Source organism: Dendronephthya gigantea, unplaced genomic scaffold, assembly GCF_004324835.1.
Source record: "Dendronephthya gigantea isolate DGI-Jeju-01 unplaced genomic scaffold, DenGig_1.0 000190F, whole genome shotgun sequence".
Taxonomy (NCBI): Eukaryota; Metazoa; Cnidaria; class Anthozoa; order Malacalcyonacea; family Nephtheidae; genus Dendronephthya; species Dendronephthya gigantea.
In genome coordinates this window covers 312,344-336,913 of record NW_021163200.1, presented here as the reverse complement: position 1 = coordinate 336,913, position 24,570 = coordinate 312,344, and the positions used below count along the sequence as shown (strand labels likewise).

General features: G+C 38.4%; 24 non-coding genes across 24 annotated transcripts; 13 read left to right on the top strand and 11 right to left on the bottom strand.

Annotated features, from left to right (window-relative positions):
- The first annotated feature begins 514 nt into the window (after positions 1-514).
- Positions 515-585, top strand: Trnag-gcc. Its single transcript has one exon. It is a non-coding gene; the product is annotated as a tRNA-Gly (tRNA).
- Positions 586-728: 143 nt separating this feature from the next.
- Positions 729-800, top strand: Trnae-uuc. Its single transcript has one exon. It is a non-coding gene; the product is annotated as a tRNA-Glu (tRNA).
- Positions 801-1,263: 463 nt separating this feature from the next.
- Trnaf-gaa lies at positions 1,264-1,335 on the bottom strand. Its single transcript has one exon. It is a non-coding gene; the product is annotated as a tRNA-Phe (tRNA).
- A 473-nt stretch (positions 1,336-1,808) lies between these two features.
- Positions 1,809-1,881, bottom strand: Trnaa-agc. The gene has a single exon. It is a non-coding gene; the product is annotated as a tRNA-Ala (tRNA).
- A 164-nt stretch (positions 1,882-2,045) lies between these two features.
- Positions 2,046-2,117, top strand: Trnae-uuc. Its single transcript has one exon. It is a non-coding gene; the product is annotated as a tRNA-Glu (tRNA).
- Positions 2,118-6,064: 3,947 nt separating this feature from the next.
- On the bottom strand, positions 6,065-6,137 carry Trnat-agu. Its single transcript has one exon. It is a non-coding gene; the product is annotated as a tRNA-Thr (tRNA).
- Positions 6,138-6,292: 155 nt separating this feature from the next.
- Positions 6,293-6,365, bottom strand: Trnat-cgu. Its single transcript has one exon. It is a non-coding gene; the product is annotated as a tRNA-Thr (tRNA).
- A 517-nt stretch (positions 6,366-6,882) lies between these two features.
- Trnap-ugg lies at positions 6,883-6,954 on the bottom strand. The gene has a single exon. It is a non-coding gene; the product is annotated as a tRNA-Pro (tRNA).
- A 430-nt stretch (positions 6,955-7,384) lies between these two features.
- Positions 7,385-7,466, bottom strand: Trnas-uga. Its single transcript has one exon. It is a non-coding gene; the product is annotated as a tRNA-Ser (tRNA).
- A 520-nt stretch (positions 7,467-7,986) lies between these two features.
- On the top strand, positions 7,987-8,068 carry Trnas-uga. The gene has a single exon. It is a non-coding gene; the product is annotated as a tRNA-Ser (tRNA).
- A 1,624-nt stretch (positions 8,069-9,692) lies between these two features.
- Positions 9,693-9,764, bottom strand: Trnam-cau. The gene has a single exon. It is a non-coding gene; the product is annotated as a tRNA-Met (tRNA).
- Positions 9,765-9,877: 113 nt separating this feature from the next.
- Positions 9,878-9,949, top strand: Trnac-gca. The gene has a single exon. It is a non-coding gene; the product is annotated as a tRNA-Cys (tRNA).
- Positions 9,950-10,334: 385 nt separating this feature from the next.
- On the bottom strand, positions 10,335-10,407 carry Trnat-ugu. Its single transcript has one exon. It is a non-coding gene; the product is annotated as a tRNA-Thr (tRNA).
- An 844-nt stretch (positions 10,408-11,251) lies between these two features.
- On the top strand, positions 11,252-11,323 carry Trnaq-cug. The gene has a single exon. It is a non-coding gene; the product is annotated as a tRNA-Gln (tRNA).
- A 316-nt stretch (positions 11,324-11,639) lies between these two features.
- Trnac-gca lies at positions 11,640-11,711 on the top strand. Its single transcript has one exon. It is a non-coding gene; the product is annotated as a tRNA-Cys (tRNA).
- A 1,504-nt stretch (positions 11,712-13,215) lies between these two features.
- Trnam-cau lies at positions 13,216-13,287 on the bottom strand. Its single transcript has one exon. It is a non-coding gene; the product is annotated as a tRNA-Met (tRNA).
- A 113-nt stretch (positions 13,288-13,400) lies between these two features.
- Positions 13,401-13,472, top strand: Trnac-gca. The gene has a single exon. It is a non-coding gene; the product is annotated as a tRNA-Cys (tRNA).
- Positions 13,473-14,768: 1,296 nt separating this feature from the next.
- On the top strand, positions 14,769-14,840 carry Trnaq-cug. Its single transcript has one exon. It is a non-coding gene; the product is annotated as a tRNA-Gln (tRNA).
- A 130-nt stretch (positions 14,841-14,970) lies between these two features.
- On the bottom strand, positions 14,971-15,042 carry Trnam-cau. The gene has a single exon. It is a non-coding gene; the product is annotated as a tRNA-Met (tRNA).
- A 110-nt stretch (positions 15,043-15,152) lies between these two features.
- Trnac-gca lies at positions 15,153-15,224 on the top strand. Its single transcript has one exon. It is a non-coding gene; the product is annotated as a tRNA-Cys (tRNA).
- A 380-nt stretch (positions 15,225-15,604) lies between these two features.
- Positions 15,605-15,677, bottom strand: Trnat-ugu. The gene has a single exon. It is a non-coding gene; the product is annotated as a tRNA-Thr (tRNA).
- A 1,346-nt stretch (positions 15,678-17,023) lies between these two features.
- Positions 17,024-17,096, top strand: Trnat-ugu. The gene has a single exon. It is a non-coding gene; the product is annotated as a tRNA-Thr (tRNA).
- A 6,377-nt stretch (positions 17,097-23,473) lies between these two features.
- On the top strand, positions 23,474-23,546 carry Trnat-cgu. Its single transcript has one exon. It is a non-coding gene; the product is annotated as a tRNA-Thr (tRNA).
- Positions 23,547-23,702: 156 nt separating this feature from the next.
- Trnat-agu lies at positions 23,703-23,775 on the top strand. Its single transcript has one exon. It is a non-coding gene; the product is annotated as a tRNA-Thr (tRNA).
- The last annotated feature ends 795 nt before the right edge of the window (positions 23,776-24,570 follow it).

The window sequence follows — 24,570 nt, the reverse complement described above, 5'->3', positions numbered from 1 at the left end:
ACTTGGAAGGGATAACTATTTTTTGACGATGATTCGTTTTTACAATTGTAAAAGCGTCATGTGTATGCCTTATTGTCTGAATGGTTAGAGCACTGGTATCGTAAACCAGAGGTCCGGTGTTCAACTCTCTAATAAGATTTCCCCCGTTCTTACCTTATTCGGAATAGCGCCAATGAAAAGAAAATATCTATCTGCGTATATATTCATAGCACCAGGGCAGTGTGTAGCACGCAGCTAGGGTATAAATATAAATATTATTTTTAAAAATATTACGAAAAACTTTTAATGCGAAGCAACGGTTTTCTGAAGAATGATTTGAGATCCAAAGATCTAATCCCCCAGTTGCTGCCTTTCCTTACATCTTTTCGAGCAATCGGTGAACGATAGATCACTCTTTACGAAATTAAAAATATAATTTCTGAGTTTGATTCGTGTAGCATGGGACCTAATTTGAAAATATGTTTCTTACAGCGGAGTAACATGATTGCCGAAATTGACCGCTATATGTGGCGTTGCGCTGGTGGTTCAGTGGTAGAATTCTCGCCTGCCACGCGGGAGACCGGGGTTCGATTCCCCGCTAGCGCATAAAATTCCCCTCGGATGCATTGTCCTGATCAATAACACCCATCATGTGGTTTCTTTTTCACACTTACTGTGGCGTAGCAAAATTATCAGAAGAAAAGGGTAATTTTGAAAAAAACGACACTGTTACATAAGGCATAGCAAGTTCCCATGTGGTCTAGTGGCTAGGATCTGGCGTTTTCACCGCCATGGCCCGGGTTCGATTCCCGGCGTGGGAAATCCGTTTTCATAATTATCCGGCAAAAAGAGCCGTCTACGGCAATACATTTAACACCTGAATGAATATTATTGCAGGACACGAACACTAACAAGAATATGAAGAATCGCGTTTCATCGAGTTTGTTAAAAAGGAAATTGATATTTTGAAGGAATAAAGTTGAGTTGCGTTTTCGAGAATTTAATGTGTTTTTAATTCATTACATATGGAAAAAATATAGAGGATGCGGGCATCGATCCCGCTACCTCGCGCATGCAAAGCGCGCGCTCTCTTATTTGATCTACTCCCTCACAACCGCCCTAACGCATTTAAATCCATTTTTACAATGACACATATCTTTTTTTGTTTTTTTTTACATTGGATTTCCCAAACAAACTATTTGTTAAAACCGCAAAATGAAAGCGTTATTTTCAATATTTTGCAGACATACCAAGCTAACAAGCAAAATATTTCAAATTAGTTCCTGCCGAAACCCGGGATTGAACCAGGGACCTTCAGATCTTCAGTCTGACGCTCCCCACCTGAGCTATTTCGGCATACAACTCAGAACGACTATTCATATTCTTCAGTCGTTTTCGATCATCCACCTAGTTTCCTAGCTGGACACAACAACGGAGCATACTGGGCAATTTTAAAATGTCAGGTTATGGTAAATATGGATGCATTTAATAAATCTCTACTCCATTGCCAGTATATCAATTTGACATAGGCAAGTAAAATATTTATCAAAATATTTTCCATGCAATTGTCCTTCGAGCCGGATTTGAACCAGTGACTTAGGGATGTTTGCTTATCTACAGTCCCAACTGATCTAACGAAGGCTGATAACGGCCATCTTCATTATTGATTAATCAATATTTGTCATACAATTATTAATTTTATTAATTAGAATTTTGATAATAATATTGAAAACTTAGGTATAAATATTATTTTTAAAATATTACGAAAAACTTTTAATGCGAAGCAACGGTTTTCTGAAGAATGATTTGAGATCTAAAGCGTAAATTTTTGGAGGATGCGGGCGTTGATCCCGCTACCTCGCGCATGCTAAGCGCGCGCTCTACCATTTGAGCTAATCCCCCAGTTGCTGCCTTTCCGTACATCTTTTCAAGCAATCGGTAAAAGATATATCACTCTTTACGAAATTAAAAATATAATTTCTGAGCTTGATTCGTGTAGCATGGGACCTAAGAAGAAAGAGGTAATTTTGAAAAAAAACGACACTGTTACGTTAGGCGTGGCAATTTCCCATGTGATCTAGTGGCTAGGATTTGGCGTTTTCACCGCCATGGCCCGGGTTCGATTCCCGGCGTGGAAAATCCGTTTTCATAATTGTCTGGCAAAAAGAGCCGTTCACGGCAATACATTTAACACCTGAATGAGTATTATTGCAGGACACGAACACTGACAAGGATAGCAAGAGTCGCGTTTCATCGAGTTTGTTAAAAAGAAAATTGATATTTTGAACGAATAAAGTTGAGTTGCGTTTTCGAGAACCTAATGTGTTTTTAATTGATTATGTATGGAAAAAATATGGAGGATGCGAGCATCGATCCCGCTACCTCGCGCATACAATGCGCGCGCTCTTGCATTTGAGCTAATCCCTCACAGCCGCCTTAAAGCATTGAAATCCATTTTTTTAATAACACATATCTTTTTTGGGGTTTTTTACATTTCATTTTCCAAACAAACTATTTGCCAAAACCGCAAAATAAAAGCTTTATTTTCAACATTTTGCAGACATACTAAGCTAACCGGAAAAATAATTTTATTTCATTTTAGTTCATTCTCCATTGCCAGTATATCAATTTGACATAGGCAGTAAAATATTTTTCAAAATATTTTTCAATACAACTATCCTTCGAACCGGATTTAAACCAGTCACCTAGAGATGTTTGCTTGCTTATCTACAATCCCCCGCTCTGCCAACTGAGCTATCGAAGTCTGATAACGGCCAGCTTCATTATTGATCAATAAGTATTTGTCATATAATTGTTAATTCTATTAATTAGAATTTTGATAATGTTATTAAAATCTTAGGTATATAAATTATATCATTTTTAAAAACATTTCGAATGCAAATTAACGGTTTTCTGAAGAATGATTTGAGATCCAAAGCGTAATAATTTGGAGGATGCGGGCGTCGATCCCGCTACCTCGCGCATGCTAAGCGCAGGCTCTACCATTTGAGCTAATCCCCCAGTGAGTGTCTTTCCGTACATCTTTTCGAGCAATCGGTAAAAGATAGATCATGCACTCTTAACGAAATTGAAAATTGAATGTCTAAGTTTGATTCGTGTAGCGGATTCCCATCGGATTTCATTCATTCCTTCAAACTTTATTTACACACACAAAATCATATCAACAATAAAGCTGGTTTTCAAAAGGGGTGTGCACTACTTTACCAAATCAAATCCCACCCACCCCTTTAATCTATCTACAATATGCGTACAATACTTACAAACATAATTATAATATAAACATGAAAGTGTAAACTATATTATATGAGATTAATGGAGAAAAAGTGTACTTTTAAAAATTAATTTACACAAGAGGATTTATAAATTCAAAGGTCGAGGAGGAAAGCTTCTCACAAAATGAATTATATATAAGATGACAACGTTCTTATGTCCTCCGGAATTTGGTTCAGGACATGAGCACCGTTGTAGCTAAAACCTTTTTTCAAGTAATCCGTCCTGGGCTTGGGAAGACATAACCTTGTTGAGGACCCTCTCAAATCATAATCATGCATCGTATTAGAATGTTGAAATAGATCTCTCAATTTTTGAGGAGCTAGATTATTAATCGTTTTATAAACATAAGTCTGGATTTTACGTGAACTCTACGCTCTTCAAGGGTTATCCACCCAGTGCATTGCGTGCTAGTAAAGATTGCCCAGACTCATTTTTAAAGTTCATAATTATTCTAGCCGCCCTATTTTGCAACCTTTGAAGACGATCACTAAGCGTCTTACCAATCACATCCCAAACTTCACAACAATAATCAAAATGAGGCTGAACTAAGGTATTGTATATCAAGACTAAAGTATTCCGATCAACAAACTCCTTAGCCTTTTTAATAGCACCAATTCCTGCCGAGTGAGTTTACTTGCAATAAAGTAAATGTGCTTCTACCAATTTAAGTGCTCATCTACAGGGTGTCCCAAAAAAAACGAAAACTATTGAAATCACTCATTGTTAAAATTTGAATGCCGTGTTCACGAATTTCAGCCCGTGAGGATTTAATGCAACTTATAAAATGCTAAATGCTTTGTGTTGCTAAAGAAAGGGGACACGTCGAAGGTCATGGTCCTTGAGATGCACATTTAAATATTGTTATCCATATTTGTAAATTGTAAATATTGTTAATAAATATAATTTTTGCGAACAAGCAAATTTTACTGCATCATATGCATGCATAAAAAAGAGTATGGTAAACATTTATACACCTGTGGGTTCCAACAGAGTGCTTAGGCATTCAAACTCTAACAATTGTATTGTTATGGATGATTTCAATAGTTTTCGTTTTTTTTGGGACACCCTGTACAGGGTGTATCAAAAAAAAGGAGACCTTTAGAAATCAAGCTATTGTTAAAATTTGAATGCCTTTTCAATTGCATTTGCACATATGCTGAACCGTAGTGCGTGAAATATTGATGGCATGCATGCATACATTAGAAAATGAATTGACGTTTGTACACAAGATTGTCTGCTCCTGGGAATTTGAAAATAACTTTAATAGCATAAGGAAAAATAACGACCCAAAAATATTCAAATGACTAAGCACACTACCAGTACAAAAATGGTTCAACTGACTTCGGAGCAAAGAGGTTTTGTAGTCTTAACTTATACCCAGCCTGCCGTCATCAGAAAAGCAGTTCGCGATATGGAATAACTATAGAATACCCCGCCATCGAAGCAATGGCTTTGATCTAACGAGCCTACAGCCTACGCTCCTTTTATACATACATTTTAGCTTATGCGCCAGCAGCCCTACACACTTAGATGCTCGTCTATTGGCCTACATATCCACTGGCCTACACGCCTACTGGCCTACACGCCTACTGGCCTACTCGCCTACTGGCCTACACGCCTACTCGCCTACTCGCCTACTGGCCTACTCGTCTACTGGGCTACTGGCCTATACTGGCCTACTCGCCTACTGGCCTACTCGCCTACTGGCCTTCTCGGCTACTGGCCTACTCGGCTACTGGCCTACTCGCCTACTGGCCTACTCGCCTACTGGCCTACTCGCCTACACCGGCTAAAAACATAAAACTTCATCAAAGTCCATTATATTCATGTCTTATTATCCTAACCCTAACCCTAACCCTAATTAGTTAGATGTGTGGTAATGAGATGACCTATATCTCATTTTAAACGAAAATAAACTAAAAAAAGCTGATCAAACATTTAACAAAGCTATTTTACAAGGGCCGGTTGTATGAAAGCCGAATAGCGGTATTCACCGGATAGTGATATTTCAACCCTTCTAAAAATGTTAGAAAAGCGATAGAATTCAGCTTTGGAAACAACAATTATTAAAGAGGATCATCCATTTAGAAATACTAAGATTTAATCAAAGTTATTGCAAACAGCGGGCGATTTTAACGCGATTGAAAAAATCACTATCCGTTGGATAGACGCTATCCGGCTTTCATACAACCGGCCCCCACTGGACTTGTAAATTGAACAAAGCATGCATGTAGACGCGTAGGCTCGTAGGCAGCGTTCTTGATACTTAACCTTGCGGGGTATTCTATAGTTGTGCCGCTGAGCCATTCCGGATTCAAAGTCAATCTAACTCATGTGAACAGTCCTAATACTCGCGCGCAGTGTTGAAAATTAATGAATAAATATTTGTTTATGTTTTGAAGGACAGCTAAAACAATCTACCACGCATACTGTTATTGCTTTTGTGCTTAGTCGTTTGTGCTTAGTCATTGGAATATTTTTGGGTCGTTATTTTTCCTTATGCTATTAAAGTTATTTTCAAATTCCCAGGAGCAGACAATCTTGTGTACAAACGTCAATTCATTTTCTAAAGGTCTCCTTTTTCTAATGTACGTACGCATGCATGCCATCAATATTTCACGCACTACGGTTCAGCATATGTGCAAATGCAATTGAAAAGGCATTCAAATTTTAACAATAGCTTGATTTCTAAAGGTCTCCTTTTTTTTGATACACCCTGTATACAAGAAGCCGGTCAAAAAACTCGTTCATGTTCGTAGATACTTATTAAGTTTAAGTTGAAAATGTGGAAAGCCTCCTCAGAGATTCGAACTCTGGACCCCTGGTTTACTAGACCAGTGCTCTAACCACTGAGCTAAGGAGGCACCCAGAAAAACAAGCGCAAAATAGAAATGTAAACAAATACTTCAAACAAAGGAATTTTCTAGGTAAATTTTTTCACGGCGATTATTAAATGCGTAATGATCAAAAATATTTAAGTCTTTTACTCACCCTTACCATACACAGTTAAAAAAAATTAAGCCTTATAAGAGAGTTGAACTCCGGACCCCTGGTTTACGAGACCAGTGCTCTAACCACTGAGCTAATAAGGCAAACCCGTAATACTTTTGAAAAAGGTAAAATGAATAATCGGCGAAAAATAGTTATTCCTGCGAAGCTCAAACTAAACGGAAAAATATTAGTGTTAAAGTTTGGTCGATCAATTCTGTAGCTTTCACAAACACCGTTACTGAGATTATCCTGTAGACGATGGCAATGGTAATCATACGGTGATATGATAGTGGAAAATGTTACAGTGTTATTTTTTAGTTACAAATTATTCTTGGGTTATGAAAAATGTGCCACGCACTATAAAAAAGTCGCACGAATTCATTTTCCTGATGTTCAGTACTTGTATATGATGATTGAAAAGGTCTTCATTGTTGACATGCCTACAACGTCTACATTTATGCATACTAGATCTCCTCCTTGCATGTATATTGATAGGATTGATGCTGCATGGGATAAGTTTTATCGGGAGATTGCAACTTGAGTTCAACACTGCTTTTTTTCTTAAAAGCTAAGAAAGAAACTCAATCGCGCAAAAATTTCAAGTTATGAGGGCAATCAGGGCTTGCACGGGAATCGAACCCGTGACCTCTCGCACCCAAAGCGAGAATCATACCACTAGACCAGCAAGCCACACCTGGGGAAATAGTTCATTATCTTTCGGTGTAATTTTAAAAAAATCCGGTATATTTCATAAAAAACTAAGGTTCAAGAGACTTCCGTTAATTCGTGCGGAAAACATCCCATTTTGCTGTTGAAAATAACCCGTTAAAAAGCAATAATTTCTGAATAGAGGTCCCTTTGACAATAGGTAATTACGTTTTAGTCCAATCACCATGTTTATTTACATTATTTTTTTGTAACCGAATGGGAATGCATAAATTTGCGTTAAAAGGGTATAATATTAACCATTTCACATCAAGTATTAGAAATTTTAACTGCTCTGACTGGTATTTTTTAAAAAATGAAAAAAAATATTATGTCGCATGTTTTGAAACGAAATTCCACCTGGTGGCAAACAATTTCTCCGTGTTACATGAACATCTTTCGGACTATCAAGAGTCGTAGTCAGCAGGATTTGAACCTGCGCGGGAATATCCCAACAGATTTCAAGCCTGTTGCCTTAACCACTCGGCCACGACTACATAATTGCTTATGGTAAATAATGAAACTTCTTATGTAGGCTCATCTTATATAAGTTCTAATTTGAAATAAAAAAGCGTGTAATATCTTATACTGTAGAGAACAACGAATAAAAATAAAAACTTAACCCCATGACCAAAATTGCTAAGGCTCGAAATCAGAATTAGCAGCCATTGATTGCAGTTGAATTGCTGTCTCGGATATGCTGCTGAATGCTGTGATGCACAATCACTGATGCATGATCTATTTACACGCCCTGTGAACTGCCTGATTTCTATCAATAATTAATTTCTATGATAAAAGCTTACGCCAACCGTCACAGCGAGTTCCCCGAGACCCTTTCTTTTTTCTCAGTCTTATTATAATTCCAAAATTCTGCTGGCAATTGAAAAGCTGTTTGGAAGGCATACCAATTCCAGAGAACCTATTAATGTGCCCACGACGTAAAATCTGTGGTAAAATAAACAGGTAAGTTCCAAGCTATCCGTGGTAAAGCAAAATAAGCGACTTCTAAGCAATTATGTAGTCGTGGCCGAGTGGTTAAGGCGACAGACTTGAAATCAGTTGGGATATTCCCGCGCAGGTTCAAATCCTGCCGACTACGACTCTTAATAGTCCGAAAGCTGATCATGTAACACGGAGAAGTTGTTTGCCACCAGGTGGAATTTCGTTTGAAAACATACGACATAATATTTTTTTCATTTTTTAAAAAATACCAGTCAGAGCAGTTAAAATTTCTAATACTTGATGTGAAATGGTTAATATTATACCCTTTTAACGCAAATTTATGTATTTCCATTCGGTTACTAAAAAAATGTAAAACAGGTATGCACGATCAGGGAGTGTAGCTCAGTGGTAGAGCATTCGACTCTAAATGCATGTTCTAAAAATTTGTAAAACGGGGGTCCATACCTGGAATACAGGGAATATAATTACTTTATCTTAATAATGGGCGTGCATAGATATACTTTAGAGCCAGGAATTTTTCAGTAATTTTTCTAGGTTTTTATGTCCTGTTGTGTAATGGTTAGCACTTCGGGCTCTGAGTAGGATAAATTAAATAGTTGCTATAGTTGCTTATATACTTTTGTAAATACAAAAGTATGCAAAAGCCTCATCACAGAGTTGAACTCTGGACCCCTGGTTTACAAAACCAGTGCTCTAGCCACTGAGCTAATGAGACGTATGTGCAAGCTTAACACGAATATAATTGTATGAATACTTTATCTTAATAATGTGCATGCGCGTAGCAAACTACATAATTATATATTATGCAGCCAACATTCGTCGGTAAGTGTGATAGATTTTTAGGGTCTGTGGTGTAATGGTTATCACTTCGGACTCTGACTTCGAGAATCGGAGTTCAATTTTTGGTAGAAACTCTTTGAAATCATTCATTCTCCGTCTTTATGTATTTTTTTATTTCAGGCTTTCTCTTACAGGTATCTAAGAATATAGCATATGACAGGTATGCTGCATGGAACGCTCAGAGAGAGTAGCATATAGTGGAAGAGCATCCGACTGCAGGTTAACAGGTCACTGGGGTCAGTGGTTCAACTCCGCTCATTCCTTCCTGTTTTATAAATAAAGAAAAATTAAATATTTTATGGTACCCATTAGTGCATGAAAAATCCCAATTTATTTTCGTGGGAAAAAGCCGTACGTTTGATAAACATACCAAGCAGTTTAGGTTTTTTGAATGACTCTCTGGGACACATGCATGTTGTATAATATATTTGTAAACCAGAGCTCCATACCTCGAATAGGGGGAATATATGTAAATACTTCATCTTAATTATGTGCGTGTATATAGACTATACATCACAGCGCGGGTCAGATGTATATGATGAGTCGTCAAAAGATTGCAGAATACGTATTCGGAAGAAAAATTCAACTTTTTCATGCTATTCAAAAGGTTTCTCTTTGATAGCGGTACAGAAATACACGATTAGGAACCAGCGATTAGATTTCCGGTTTGAAATGTCTCAAACAGCAATTTCTGCTGTGTCTTTCTGTAGATGGTTAGGTTCTGTGGTGTAATAATTAGCACTTCGGACTCTGAATCCGGGAATCCGAGTTCAATTCTCGGTAGAACCTTGCTGAAACTGTTAAATTTATGTCTTTATGTAAATTTTTTAGCTCTGGTTTTCTCTTATAGCCCATTTGAGAAAAAATACATGTTTTTGAATAAGATTTCGAAAAGATCTTTTTTATTGAAATGATAACTTTAGCAGGAAATGGTTTCGATCCATTGACCTCTGGGTTATGGGCCCAGCACGCTTCCACTGCGCCACCCTGCTTGCTACACACTGCTTCTATGCTATGAATATAAAACTTGTGCTATTTCGAATAAGGTAAGAACAGCAAGAAATGTTCTTTTAGGAGAATAGCATCAAACAGGTATGCACGATCAGGGAGTGTAGCTCAGTGGTAGAGCATTCGACTGCAGATCGAGAGGTCAGTGGTTCAACTCCGCTCGCTCCCTTCTCTTTTATCAATGAAAAAAAAATCCAACATTTTTATCGTACTAATTAGTGAATTAAAAAACCCAAATTTATTTTTAGTTCCAACAATCCGTTTGATTGATAAATAATCCTTGCAGTTTAGTGTTTTTTCAATGACTCTCTGGGACACATGCATGTTCTATAAATTTGTAAAACGGGAGTCCATACCTGGAATACAGGGAATATAATTACTTTATCTTAATAATAGGCGTGCATAGATATACTGTAGAGCCAGGAATTTGTCAGTAATTTTTCTAGGTGTTTATGTTCTGTGGTGTAATGGTTAGCACTTCGGGCTCTGAGTAGGATAAATTAAATAGTTGCTATAGTTGCCAATATACTTTTGTAAATACAAAAGTATGCAAAAGCCTCATCAGAGAGTTGAACTCTTGACCCCTGGTTTACAAGACCAGTGCTCTAACCACTGAGCTAATGAGGCGTATATGGAAGCTTAACACGAATATAATTGTATGAATACTTTATCTTAATAATGTGCATGCGCGTAGCAAACCACATAATTATATATTATGCAGCCAACATTCGCCAGTAAGTTTGATAGATTTTTAGGGTCTGTGGTGTAATGGTTATCACTTCGGACTCTGACTTCGAGAATCGGAGTTCAATTCTTGGTAGAAACTCTTTGAAAACATTCATTCTCCGCCTTTATGTATTTTTTTATTTCCGGGTTTCTCTTACAGGTATCTTAGAATATAGCATATGACAGGTATGCTGCATGGAACGCTCAGAGAGAGTAGCATATAGTGGTAGAGCATCCGACTGCTGGTTGACAGGTCACTGGGGTCAGTGGTTCAACTCCGCTCGCTCCTTCCTGTTCTATAAATGAAAGAAAAATTAAACATTTTTATGGTACCCATTAGTGCATGAAAAATCCCAATTTATTTTCGTGGGAAAAAGGCGTACGTTTGATAAACAATCCATGCAGTTTAGGTAATTTGAATGACTCTCTGGGACACATGCATGTTCTATATTATATTTGTAAACCAGGGCTCCATACCTCGAATAGGGGGAATATATGTAAATACTTCATCTTAATAATGTGCGTGTATATAGACTATAAATCACAGCGCGGGTCAGATGTATATGATGAGTCGTCAAAAGATTGCAGAATACGTATTCGGAAGAAAATTTGAACTTTTTCATGCTATTCAAAAGGTTTCTCTTTGATAGCGGTACAGAAATACACGATTGGGAACCAGCGATTAGATTTCCGGGTTGAAATGTCTCAAACACCAATTTCTGCTGTGTCTTTCTGTTGATGGTTAGGTTCTGTGGTGTAATGGTTAGCACTTCGGACTCTGAATCCGGGAATCCGAGTTCAATTCTCGGTAGAACCTTGCTGGAACTGTTAATTTTATGTCTTTATGTAAATTTTTTAGCTCTGGTTTTCTCTTATAGCCCATTTGAGAAAAAATACATGTTTTTGAATAAGATTTCGAAAAGATCTTTTTTATTGAAATGATAAATTTAGCAGGAAATGGTTTCGATCCATTGACCTCTGGGTTATGGCCCCAGCACGCTTCCACTGCGCCACACTGCTTGCTACACACTGCTTCTATGCTATGAATATAAAACTTGTGCTATTTCGAATAAGGTAAGAACAGCAAGAAATGTTCTTTTAAGAGAATAGCATCAAACAGGTATGCACGATCAGGGAGTGTAGCTCAGTGGTAGAGCATTCGACTGCAGATCGAGATGTCAGTGGTTCAACTCCGCTCGCTCCCTTCTCTTTTATGAATGAAAAAAAAATCCAACATTTTTATCGTACTAATTAGTGAATTAAAAAACCCAAATTTATTTTCCTTGCAACAATCCGTTTGCTTGATAAATAATCCCTGCAGTTTAGTGTTTCTTCAATGACTCTCTGGGACACATGCATGTTCTATAAATTTGTAAAACGGGAGTCCATACCTGGAATACAGGGAATGTAATTACTTTATCTTAATAATGGGCGTGCATAGATATACTGTAGAGCCAAGACTTTCTCAGTAATTTTTCTCGGTGTTTAGTCCTGTGGTGAAATGGTTACCACTTCGGGCTCTGAGTAGGATAAATTATATAGTTGCTATAGTTGCCTATATACTTTTGTAAATACAAAAGAATGCAAAAGCCTCATCAGAGAGTTGAACTCTTGACCGCTGGTTTACAAGACCAGTGCTTTAACCACTGAGATAATGAGGCGTATGTGCAAGCTTAACACAAATATAATTATATGAACACTTTATCTTAATAAGGTGGATGCGCGTAGCAAACTACATAATTATATACTATGCAGCCAACATTCGTCAGTAAGTTTGATAGATTTTTAGGGTCTGTGGTGTAATGGTTATCACTTCGGACTCTGACTTCGAGAATCGGAGTTCAATTCTTGTTAGAAACTCTTTGAAAACATTCATTCTCCGTCTTTATGTATTTTTTTATTTCAGGCTTTCTCTTACAGGTATCTAAGAATATAGCATATGAAAGGTATGCTGCACGGAACGCTCAGAGAGAGTAGCATATAGTGGTAGAGCATCCGACTGCAGGTTGACAGGTCACTGGAGTCAGTGGTTCAACTCCGCTCGCTCCTTCCTGTTCTATAAATTAAAGAAAAATTAAATATTTTTATGGTACCCATATAGTGCATAAAAATCCAAATTTATTTTCGTGGGAAACAGCCGTACGTTTGATAAACAATCCATGTAGTTTAGGTTTTTTGAATGACTCTCTGGGACACATGCATGTTCTATATTATATTTGTAAACTAGGGCTCCATACCTGGAATAGGGGGAATATATGAAAATACTTCATTTTAATAATGTGCGTGTATATAGACTATACATCACAGCGCGGGTCAGATGTATATGATGAGTCGTCAAAAGATTGCAGAATACGTATTCGGAAGAAAAATTGAACTTTTTCATGCTATTCAAAAGGTTTCTCTTTGATAGCGGTACAGAAATACACAATTGGGAACCAGCGATTAGATTTCCGGGTTGAAATGTCTCAAACACCAATTTCTGCTGTGTCTTTCTGTAGATAGTTAGGTTCTGTGGTGTAATGGTTAGCACTTCGGACTCTGAATCCGGGAATCTGAGTTCAATTCTCGGTTGGACCTTGCTGGAACTGTTAATTTTATGTCTTTATGTAAGTTTTTTAGTTCTAGTTTTCTCTTATAGCCCAATTTTAATAAAAATATATGTTTTTGAATAAGATTTCGAAAAGATCATTTTTATTGAAATGATAAGTTTAGCAGGAAATGGTTTCGATCCATTGACCTCTGGGTTATGGGCCCAGCACGCTTCCACTGCGCCACCCTGCTTTCTACACACTGCTTCTTTGCTATGAATATAAAACTTGTGCTATTTCGAATAAAGTAAGAACAGCAGGAAATGTTCTTTTAAGAGAATAGCATCAAACAGGTATGAACGATCAGGGAGTGTAGCTCAGTGGTAGAGCATTCGACTGCAGATCGAGAGGTCAGTGGTTCAACTCCGCTCCTTCCCTTCTCTTTTATGAATGAAAGAAAAATTCAACATTTTTATCGTACTAATTTGTGAATTAAAAAACCTAATTTATTTTCGTTGCAACAATCCGTTTGATTGATAAATAATCCTTGCAGTTTAGTGTTTTTTCAATGACTCTCTGGGACACATGCATGTTCTATGAATTTCTAAACGGGAGTCCATACCTGGAATAGAGGGAATATAATTACTTTATCTTAATAATGGGCGTACATAGATATACTGTAGAGCCAGGAATTTCTCAGTACTTTTTCTCGGTGTTTAGTCCTGTGGTGAAATGGTTACCACTTCGGGCTCTGAGTAGGATAAATTATATAGTTGTTATAGTTGCCTATATACTTTTGTAAATACAAAAGAATGCAAACGCCTCATCAGAAAGTTGAACTCTGGACCCCTGTATTACAAGACCAGTGCTCTAACCACTGAGATAATGAGGCGTATGTGCAAGCTTAACACGAATATAATTATATGAACACTTTATCTTAATAAGGTGGATGCGCGAAGCAAACTACATAATTATATACTATGCAGCCAACATTCGTCAGTAAGTTTGATAGATTTTTAGGGTCTGTGGTGTAATGGTTATCACTTCGGACTCTGACTTCGAGAATCGGAGTTCAATTCTTGTTAGAAACTCTTTGAAAACATTCATTCTCCGTCTTTATGTATTTTTTTATTTCAGGCTTTCTCTTACAGGTATCTAAGAATATAGCATATGACAGGTATGCTGCACGGAACGCTCAGAGAGAGTAGCATATAGTGGTAGAGCATCCGACTGCAGGTTGACAGGTCACTGGAGTCAGTGGTTCAACTCCGCTCGCTCCTTCCTGTTCTATAAATTAAAGAAAAATTAAATATTTTTATGGTACCCATATAGTGCATAAAAATCCAAATTTATTTTCGTGGGAAACAGCCGTACGTTTGATAAACAATCCATGCAGTTTAGGTTTTTTGAATGACTCTCTGGGACACATGCATGTTCTATATTATATTTGTAAACCAGGGCTCCATACCTGGAATAGGGGGAATATATGAAAATACTTCATTTTAATAATGTGCGTGTATATACTATACATCACAGCGCGGGTCAGATGTATATGATGAGTCGTCAAAAGATTGCAGAATACGTATTCGGAAGAAAAATTGGACTTTTTCATGCTATTCAAAAGGTTTCCCTTTGATAGCGGTACAGAAATACACAATTGGGAACCAGCGATTAGATTTCCGGGTTAAAATGTCTCAAACACCAATTTCTGCTGTGTCTTTCAGTAGATGGTTAGGTTCTGTGGTGTAATGGTTAGCACTTCGGACTCTGAATCCGGGAATCCGAGTTCAATTCTCGGTTGGACCTTGCTGGAACTGTTAATTTTATGTTTTTATGTGAATTTTTTAGCTCTGGTTTTCTCTTATAGCCCATTTGAGAAAAAATATATGTTTTTGAATAAGATTTCGAAAAGATCTTTTTTATTGAATGATAACTTTAGCAGGAAATGGTTTCGATCCATTGACCTCTGGGTTATGGGCCCAGCACGCTTCCACTGCGCCACCCTGCTTGCTACACACTGCTTCTATGCTATGAATATAAAACTTGTGCTATTTCGAATAAGGTAGACAGCAAGAAATGTTTTTTTAGGAGAACAGCATCAACAGGTATGCACGATCAGGGAGTGTAGCTCAGTGGTAGAGCATTCGATTGCAGATCGAGAGGTCAGTGGTTCAACTCCGCTCGCTCCCTTCTCTTTTATGAATGAAAAAAAAATCCAACATTTTTATCGTACTAATTAGTGAATTAAAAAACCCAAATTTATTTTCCTTGCAACAATCCGTTTGCTTGATAAATAATCCTTGCAGTTTAGTGTTTCTTCAATGACTCTCTGGGACACATGCATGTTCTATAAATTTGTAAAACGGGAGTCCATACCTGGAATACAGGGAATGTAATTACTTTATCTTAATAATGGGCGTGCATAGATATACTGTAGAGCCGGGACTTTCTCAGTAATTTTTCTCGGTGTTTAGTCCTGTGGTGAAATGGTTACCACTTCGGGCTCGGAGTAGGATAATTATTAGTTCTATAGTTGCCTATATACTTTTGTAAATACAAAAGAATGCAAAAGCCTCATCAGAGAGTTGAACTCTGGACCCCTGGTTTACAAGACCAGTGCTCTAACCACTGAGATAATGAGGCGTATGTGCAAGCTTAACACGAATATAATTATATGAACACTTTATCTTAATAAGGTGGATGCGCGTAGCAAACTACATAATTATATACTATGCAGCCAACATTCGTCAGTAAGTTTGATAGATTTTTAGGGTCTGTGGTGTAATGGTTATCACTTCGGACTCTGACTTCGAGAATCGGAGTTCAATTCTTGTTAGAAACTCTTTGAAAACATTCATCCTCCGTCTTTACGTACTTTTTTATTTCAGGCTTTCTCTTACAGGTATCTAAGAATATAGCATATGACAGGTATGCTGCACGGAACACTCAGAGAGAGTAGCATATAGTGGTAGAGCATCCGACTGCAGGTTGACAGGTCACTGGAGTCAGTGGTTTAACTCCGCTCGCTCCTTCCTGTTCTATAAACTAAAGAAAAGTTAAATATTTTTATTGTACCCATTAGTGCATGAAAAATCCCAATTTATTTTCGTGGGAAAAAGCCGTACGTTTGATAAACAATCCATGCAGTTTAGGTTTTTTGAATGACTCTCTGGGCACATGAATGTTCTATATTATATTTGTAAACCAGAGCACCATACCTGGTAGAGGGGAATATATATAAAAATACTTCATCTTATTAATGCGCGTGTTTAGACTATACATCACATTACGGGTCAGATGTGTATGATGAGCTGTTAATAAAAAAAGCAGTGCTAAACTCAAGTTGCAATCTCCCGATAAACTTTTTCCATGCAGTATCAATCCTATCAATATACATGCAAGAAGGAGATCTAGTATGCATAAATGTAGACGTTGTAGACCTTATCAATCATCATATACAAGTACTGAACATCAGGAAAATGAATTCGTGCGACTTTTTTATAGTGCGTAGCACATTTTTTATAACTCAAGAATAATTTGTAACTCAAAAAAAACACTGTAAAATTTTCGACTATCATATCACCGTATGATTACCATTGCCATCGTCTAAAGGATAATCTCATGGACGGTGTTTGTGAATGCTACTGAATTGATCGACCAAACTTAACCACTAATGTTTTCCCTTTTAGGTTTAGCTTATCAGGAATAACTATTTTTCGCTGGTGATTCATTTTACCTTTTTTAGAAAAGTTACGGATTTGCCTTATTAGCTCGGTGTTAGAGCACTGGTCTCGTAAACCAGGGGTCCGGAGTTCAACTCACTTATAAGGCTTAATTTTTTTTAACTGTCTATGGTGAGGGTGAGTAAAAGACTTAAATATTTGTGATCATTACGCATTCAATATTCGCCGTGAAAAAATTTACCTTTAAAATATGTTTTTTGAAACATTTGTTTATATTTCTATTTGTGCATACATTTTTTTCTGGGTGCCTCCTTAGCTCAGTGGTTAGAGCACTGGTCTTGTAAACCAGGGGTCCAGAGTTCGAATCTCTGACGAGGCTCTTCACATTTTCCACCTAAACTCAATAAGTATTTGATTTCTATACTAATTCATTGTATTTTATTGTGTTCTATTTTTATCATCAACCAAGAGCAAAGCTTGTTCATATAGGTAACGTACCTAACCCTTAAACTTGGGCATGGTAAATAATGAAACTTCTTGTGTAGGCTCATCTTATATAAGTTCTAATTTGAAATAAAAAAGCGTGTAATATCTTATGCTGTAGAGAACAACTAATAAAAATAAAAACTTAACGTCCCGGACCAAAACTGCTAAAGCTCGAAATCAGAATTAGCAGCCATTGATTGCAGTTGAATTGCTGTCTCGGATAAGCTGCTGAATGCTGTGATGCACAATGACTGATGCATGATCTATTTACACGCCCTGTGAACTGCCTGATTTCTATCAATAATCTATTCCTATGACGGGGATGTGAGATTGGCGATTTCGTTGCTGTAGTGCACAGTTTGGCAATTTTTGATCCACACTTTCAATGCTGTTTGTCTTTCTGCTGTGGAGATTGGCCCTGCGATTCTTGACTTACGAATATTCTGAAGAAAGCGATAGACATAGGTAGTGACAGACAGTAGTTTTGCTAATGAACTGTACCGAGCTGTGTCAATGACGATGTGAATTCCCGACTTTGTGTTTCTGGGTTAGTTTCGCTTGATGTGATTGTAGTTGGTTCTACCGTCTCTTTTTCGAAAAGGGAGAGGTTTATTATGCGTGAGGGATTCCAAAGTGGCCATTCTGATTCTTGTAGTAACCATGTCGGTCCCTTTTCCCACAAAGACGATGATTGTAACTGGGATGGTGTGATGCCACAGGTCAGCAAATCAGCTGGGTTTTGATCGGTTTTGCAGTGGTTCCAAGTTGATGTGGGAAACTGGTTTTTCATTTCCTTAATGCGATGCATTATGAACTGTTTTGTGGTTTGTTGTTATTGAGCCAATGTAGTACTATTTCACTGTCGGTCCAGAGCTTTACCTTTAGGTTGGGATATCTGGAACTAAGGGTACAGGATAGGAAATTAGCTAGTCGTGTTCCGATTACGGCCGCCATTAATTCCAACTGGGGAAGGGTTAGTTCCTTCATGGGTGCGACTCGAGATTTTGCCATGATGAGTGACGATTGGTTCTCATTAGTAAGGTATGGGACAGCTCCATAGGCATCGACAAATACATGGATGTATGTTGTGGACGTTGGGAAGGGAGTTTGGGGAAAGTATTTCCTTGGTATAGAAATGTTGATTAATTCTTGTAGATCCTTTGTAATGTTTAACCACTTGTTTTTCAGTTCAAGAGGTAATGGTTCATCCCACTCCAGTTCGTTTTGCCACAGTTCTTGGATGAACAGTTTGGCTTTGATGGTCACAGGTAATAGGAAGCCTAGAGGGTCGTAGATTTTGGAGGAGATTTGCAATACATGACGTTTAGTGATAGTTGAGGGTGTGTAGCCTGGGGTTGATGGGAAGGCTAGAGTATCTGTCGATGGGTTCCATTTTAAACCGAGGATGTTGACTATGGGTTTTGGATAAGCTGTTCCGTCCTTTACAGCTATTTCTTGGAGCGAAGGACTCTTTGTTGTCCAAGAGTGGAGATTGAAGTGTGCATCGTGCAATAACGTGCATGATAGATCGGGCTTCGTTGTAGTATTGGATACTTCTCGTTTCTTGGTCACAGCCAGAGATAATGTTGTCGACATAAATATTGTCCCTTATGTTTTAAGCTGTGGGTAGATCGTAGTTTTCTAGGTGGGAACGAAGGGTAGCATTCAACATAAAGGGGGAGCTTGTTGATCCAAAAAGGACGGTTTTGAAGCGGAAGGTGTCAAATTTGCTCTCTGGGTTTGTAGGGTCTGACAGCCAAAGAAATCTAGTGAAGTCTCGATCACTTTCATCGAGTCCCAAATGGAGGAAGGCTTTCTCAATGTCGGCGGATAGGCCATAGGTGAATGAGCGGAACCGTAGTAAAATAGCCGGCACACATGTCATTTAAGAACGGTGGGCCAGTGAGGACAGTCATTCAAACTAGGAGAATTCGGTGATGAGTGAAAGCTGCAGTCGAAGACAACTCTGACTGGTGTTGTTGTCGATTCCTTCTGGATGGGGTGGTGTGGAATGTAATGTGTTTTATCAGTTGGTTTGGTTTCTTCAACTTTTTCAATGAATCCTCGTTTGGTTTGCTCTTTGATAATGTCCCCGTACTGTTTCAGAAGGTCAGGGGTAGCGGTAAGTCGACGTATCATTGCTCGGGTGCGACGCTCACATGCCAAGTAATTGTCTGGGAGTGCTGGTATATCATCTTTCCATGGGAATTTAGCTGTATAACTGCCATTTGGGTTTCTGGTAATGGAGGTGTCAATGTAGTTTCCCAGGAAATCTCCTTGGTTTTCGGTGAGGGAGGGTGGAGTAATGCCGATCGACTCGAGGGACCAAAACTTTTCTAGGTCAAATTCTGTTTGCTTGGTAGATTTGATTGCTTGTAACAAATTTACAAGTGTAGTGGGAGGTCGGAAGGGTGATGGTAATGGCCCAGAATGGAGATAGCCGAGTTTGGACGCAACAGCAGTGGGGCCCTGGCCGCGAATCACTTTGTCTTCTATAATATCCCAATAATGGTCAGCTCCAATAAGTAATGATACGCGAAAGTCCTCTTGAGTTGTTATAGGATGTGCTAGGGTTAGATCCTTCAGATGTGGCATGTCGGTTATGTGCTGGCGATTGGGATCTGGAGGGGTGTTGCTATCTCATCAACTACAAGAACTTCCAATGGAATTTGTTGTCCAGTACGAGTAATGATAAAAACCGTGGTCAATGGGAGGTGACGTCTAGATGGGGTTTGGGCACCAAAGGCTGATAGTGAAATTTCCTCTGTTTGGGTGGGCAAAACTCCGAGTTGCTTCGTTAGATCGGTGGTAATAAAGGACCGTTGAGCTCCTTCATCAAGAAGGATATTGGCGTCACATGTTAGTTGCCCTGTGCTGACAGTTGCAATTGCTGTTTTTAGGAGGGAAACATGCCGTACTGTTGCGGAATGGGTGGATGGGACAAGGGTTGCATGGGTAGATGTTGATTGTTGTGTATTTGCCATAGAGGAGGGAACCTGAGGATTGCTTTGTGTGTTTTGAGGAGTAGGGAGGGAAGGTTGGGGTGGAAATGTAGGGAGAGGAGGTGGTGGTTGGGGTGTAAATGTAGGGGGAGGAGGTGGTGTTGTGATTGGGACATAGGGTAGTATGGTGTTTACTCTTACATTTCAGACAACGGAATTTTGATTGGCAGTTAGATGATTTGTGATTTCCCAGGCAATTGAAACACAGTTTTTCCCTTTTTACTATTGACCATCTCTCTTGACAATCCTTTACAACATTACAGTTGTGGGTAGGGTGTGGTCCTTTGCAGTAGGCACATCGTTTTATGACATTTCCTGGCTTGTGCTTGGTGGTATAATGCTGGTTCCCTTGTGTTTGTGTTAGAAATGAACCCGCTGTTGTGTGTTTAGGTGATGGTAGTTTGGCTTGCATAGGCTGGAATGAGCACCAGCTTCTAGAATTCTTATTTCTTTACGAATAGATTCTCTTAGTTGTGTAAATTTCCATTCATGACTGTCATGGTCGCGGGCCAAGTTTGTTCGGACTTGCTGTGGCAATTTCCCAGAATGATTGGGACTAGGAGGTCTCCATAATTGCTGTGGGATTTTCCAAGAGATTCCAAACCCCTGATGTGGTTCTTCATTGTGTCATAGAACAGTTGTAAACTTGCTAGTTCATAGTTGGGGTTTGGCAATTCAAGTAAACAGTGCATGTGCGCATTAATCACTTTGGTTGGGTCACCGAATCTTTCCTTTAGGAGTTGGACAGCTTTGGTATAGTTGTGATTTGTAAGGGGAAACCCTGTAATAGCTCTTGATGCATCCCCCACCAGTTGGGCCTTAAGATAACTAAACTTTTGTACATCCCCTAGGGTTGGATTGGTGTGGACTGTGGCTTCAAATGAGTCCCAGAATGTAAACCACTGTAGTGGGTTCCCAGAAAATGTTGGAAGGTTTAATTTTGGTAAACGACTATTTTGATTGAGAGGGCTAGGGTGATGGGGGGTAGTTGATGGTGGGGTTGTTGGAAGTACTGGTGTAACAACTGGGGTTTCTATTTGTAATTGAGTCTCTGTAGGAGGGGGGACAGTCTCTTGTTGAGCAATCTCATTAGGGGTCCCCGAGTGTGTTTGATCATTTGTGTTGACGGATGTTGAGGAGGTTTGATCTCTTGCATTTTCTACGACTACTTGAGGTACTTCAGAGAGAGGGTTACTCGGAGACAACTTAGTTGATTGAAAGCGTTCAATAGTGCTACTTATCTGTGCTATTGTCTCGTCAATTTCTTCTTTGATGTCTTCAGATTGGAAATTTCTTTCTCGAGTTCTTTCGGTTCTTCGACCAACGCTACGATTTTTTCGTCCAGTTCTTCCAGAATCGACCTTTTCCGAGTCAATTGATCAATGATTCGCTTTATCGATGTAATATCACTGTCCGTTAGAGAATCCTCTTTCGTTAGAATATTTGCCGCCTTCTTGATTGTTTGTGTCAAATGGGCTCGATAGCCCGCTCGTGATGCTTGCAATTTTTGTAATTTTCCGCCATAATCCTGGTCACGGCACCAAATTATGTAGAGTATAATATATATGACGGAAAGGATTTGATAACTTTGTTTTATTTCGTGGATTAGATCGATAGAAATAGTACAAACGTGAAACATGTAAACTAGAATTCTATTGTCGTTAGCGGAACACATGTTCTCCACTTTGCGCGCATGCGCTAAGAGTACTGAACTATATATGTGTCACTGGAATGTTCACATATCTTCGACAAAAACTTTTCCCATGTGAGGAATGGTCCCAGAGACACTGAATGATTCACTTCGTTTTGTTAAACATATTTATAAACATAATAATATACAAAGGTTTTCTTCTGATCTCACTCGCTCGCTCCATGTTCAAAAATGACAAAAGCACATGTTATTGTTCTCTTCCATGAATTAACATAATTTCACTATAAATGTCAATCCTAGCTCTCGCGCTGTCTCACAGTTTCTAACACCCTCCCCCCATTAAAGTGTCCTGGCTGACAGCTTTAATGTCACTCATCGTCCTTCGTTTCATTCCTCTTCTTCTTCGTTCATTACAATTCCGACTATACGATTTCTTGCCGTTACTTTCGCTGCTCTCGAAGGTCTCTCACTAGCGCCTTGCTTATCGTTATTTCCCTCATTAGGAGTTGCTAAACTGGATTTCATTATCCCGACAAGCCTCTGGAAGAAGCCACCCCACCAGGGGGCTCTAGACAAATTAAATTGCCAAGTTATCCTCTGCGTCGTTAGGTAGTTAAACAAGTCGGTATCCTTAGTAAGACTGTCTAGCCACTGTTTGGTCGCTTTTAAGGTTAACGCATTATCACTCACGAACTTGTTTGGTGTACCGCAACTACCAACGAACTCTTTAAACCCTTTCTTGAATTCGTCAGCGTCCATGCTCTTGCTCAACTTCAGATGAACGGCTCTTGTCGTAGAGCAGGTGTAAAGAGCAACGTAAGCCTTGCTCGTTGACTTTCGGTTATCTCTGTAGAGAAGGGGGCCAGCAAAGTCCATCATATACAAGTACCGAACATCAGGAAAATGAATTCGTGCGACTTTTTTTATAGTGCGTGGCACATTTTTCATAACTCAAGAATAATTTGTAACTCAAAAATAACACTGTAACATTTTCAACTATCATATCACCGTATGAATACCATTGCCATCGTCTACAGGATAATCTCATTAATGGTGTTTGTGAAAGCTACTGAATTGATCGACCAAACTTTAACACTAATATTTTCCCTTTTAGTTTTAGCTTAGCAGGAATAACTATTTTTCGCCGATGATTCATTTTACCTTTTTCAAAAGTATTACGGGTTTGCCTTATTAGCTCAGTGGCTTTTCCCATGCAGCATCAATCCTATCAATATACATGCAAGGAGGAGATCTAGTATGCATAAATGTAGACGTTGTAGGCATGTCAACAATGAAGACCTTGTCAATCATCATAATTATACAAGTACTGAACATCAGGAAAATGAATTCGTGCGACTTTTTTATAGTGCGTGGCACATTTTTCATAACTTAAGAATAATTTGTAATTCAAAAATAACACTAAAACATTTTCAATTCATATCACCGTATGATTACCATTGCCATCGTCTACAGAAATCTCATAACGTGTTTGTGAAAGCTACAGAATTGATCGACCAAACTTTAACACTAATATTTTTCCGTATAGTTTGAGCTTGGCAGGAATAACTATTTTTCGCCGATGATTCATTTTACCTTTTTCAAAAGTATTACGGGTTTGCCTTATTAGCTCAGTGGTTAGAGCACTGGTCTCGTAAACCAGGGGTCAGGAGTTCAACTCTCTGATAAAGCTTGATTTTTTTTAACTGTGTATGGTAAGGGTGAGTAAAAGACTTAAATATTTGTGATCATTACGCATTTAATAATCGCCGTGAAAAAATTTACCTGCAAAATACGTTTTTTGAAACATTTGTTTACATTTCTATTTGCGCATGTTTTTTATCTGGGTGCCTCCTTAGCTCAGTGGTTAGAGCACTGGTCTAGTGAACCAGGGGTCCAGAGTTCAAATCTCTGAGGAGGCTTTCCACATTTTCCACTTAAACTTAATAAATATCTACGAACATGAACGAGTGTTTTGACCGGCTTCTTGTATATAACGATTTTTGCGCGATTGAGTTTCTTTCTTAGCTTTTAAGAAAAAAAGCAGTGTTGAACTCAAGTTGCAATCTCCCGATAAAACTTTTCCCATGCAGCATCAATCCTATCAATATACATGCAAGGAGGAGATCTAGTATGCATAAATGTAGACGTTGTAGGCATGTCAACAATGAAGACCTTATCAATCATCATATACAAGTACTGAACATCAGGAAAATGAATTCGTGCGACTTTTTTATAGTGCGTGGCACATTTTTCATAACCCAAGAATAATTTGTAACTCAAAAATAACACTGTAACATTTTCAACTATCATATCACCGTATGATTACCATTGCAATCGTCTACAGGATAATCTCAGTAACGGTGTTTGTGAAAGCTACAGAATTGATCGACCAAACTTTAACACTAATATTTTTCCTTTTAGTTTTAGCTTGGCAGGAATAACTATTTTTCGCCGATGATTCATTTTACCTTTTTCAAAACAATTACGGGTTTGCCTTATTAGCTCTGTGGTTAGAGCACTGCATGGTCTCGTAAACCAGGGGTCCGGAGTTCAACTCTCTGATAAAGCTTGATTTTTTTTAACTGTGTATGGTAAGGGTGAGTAAAAGACTTAAATATTTGTGATCATTACGCATTTAATAATCGCCGTGAAAAAATTTACCTGCAAAATACGTTTTTTGAAACATTTGTTTACATTTCTATTCGCGCAAGGTT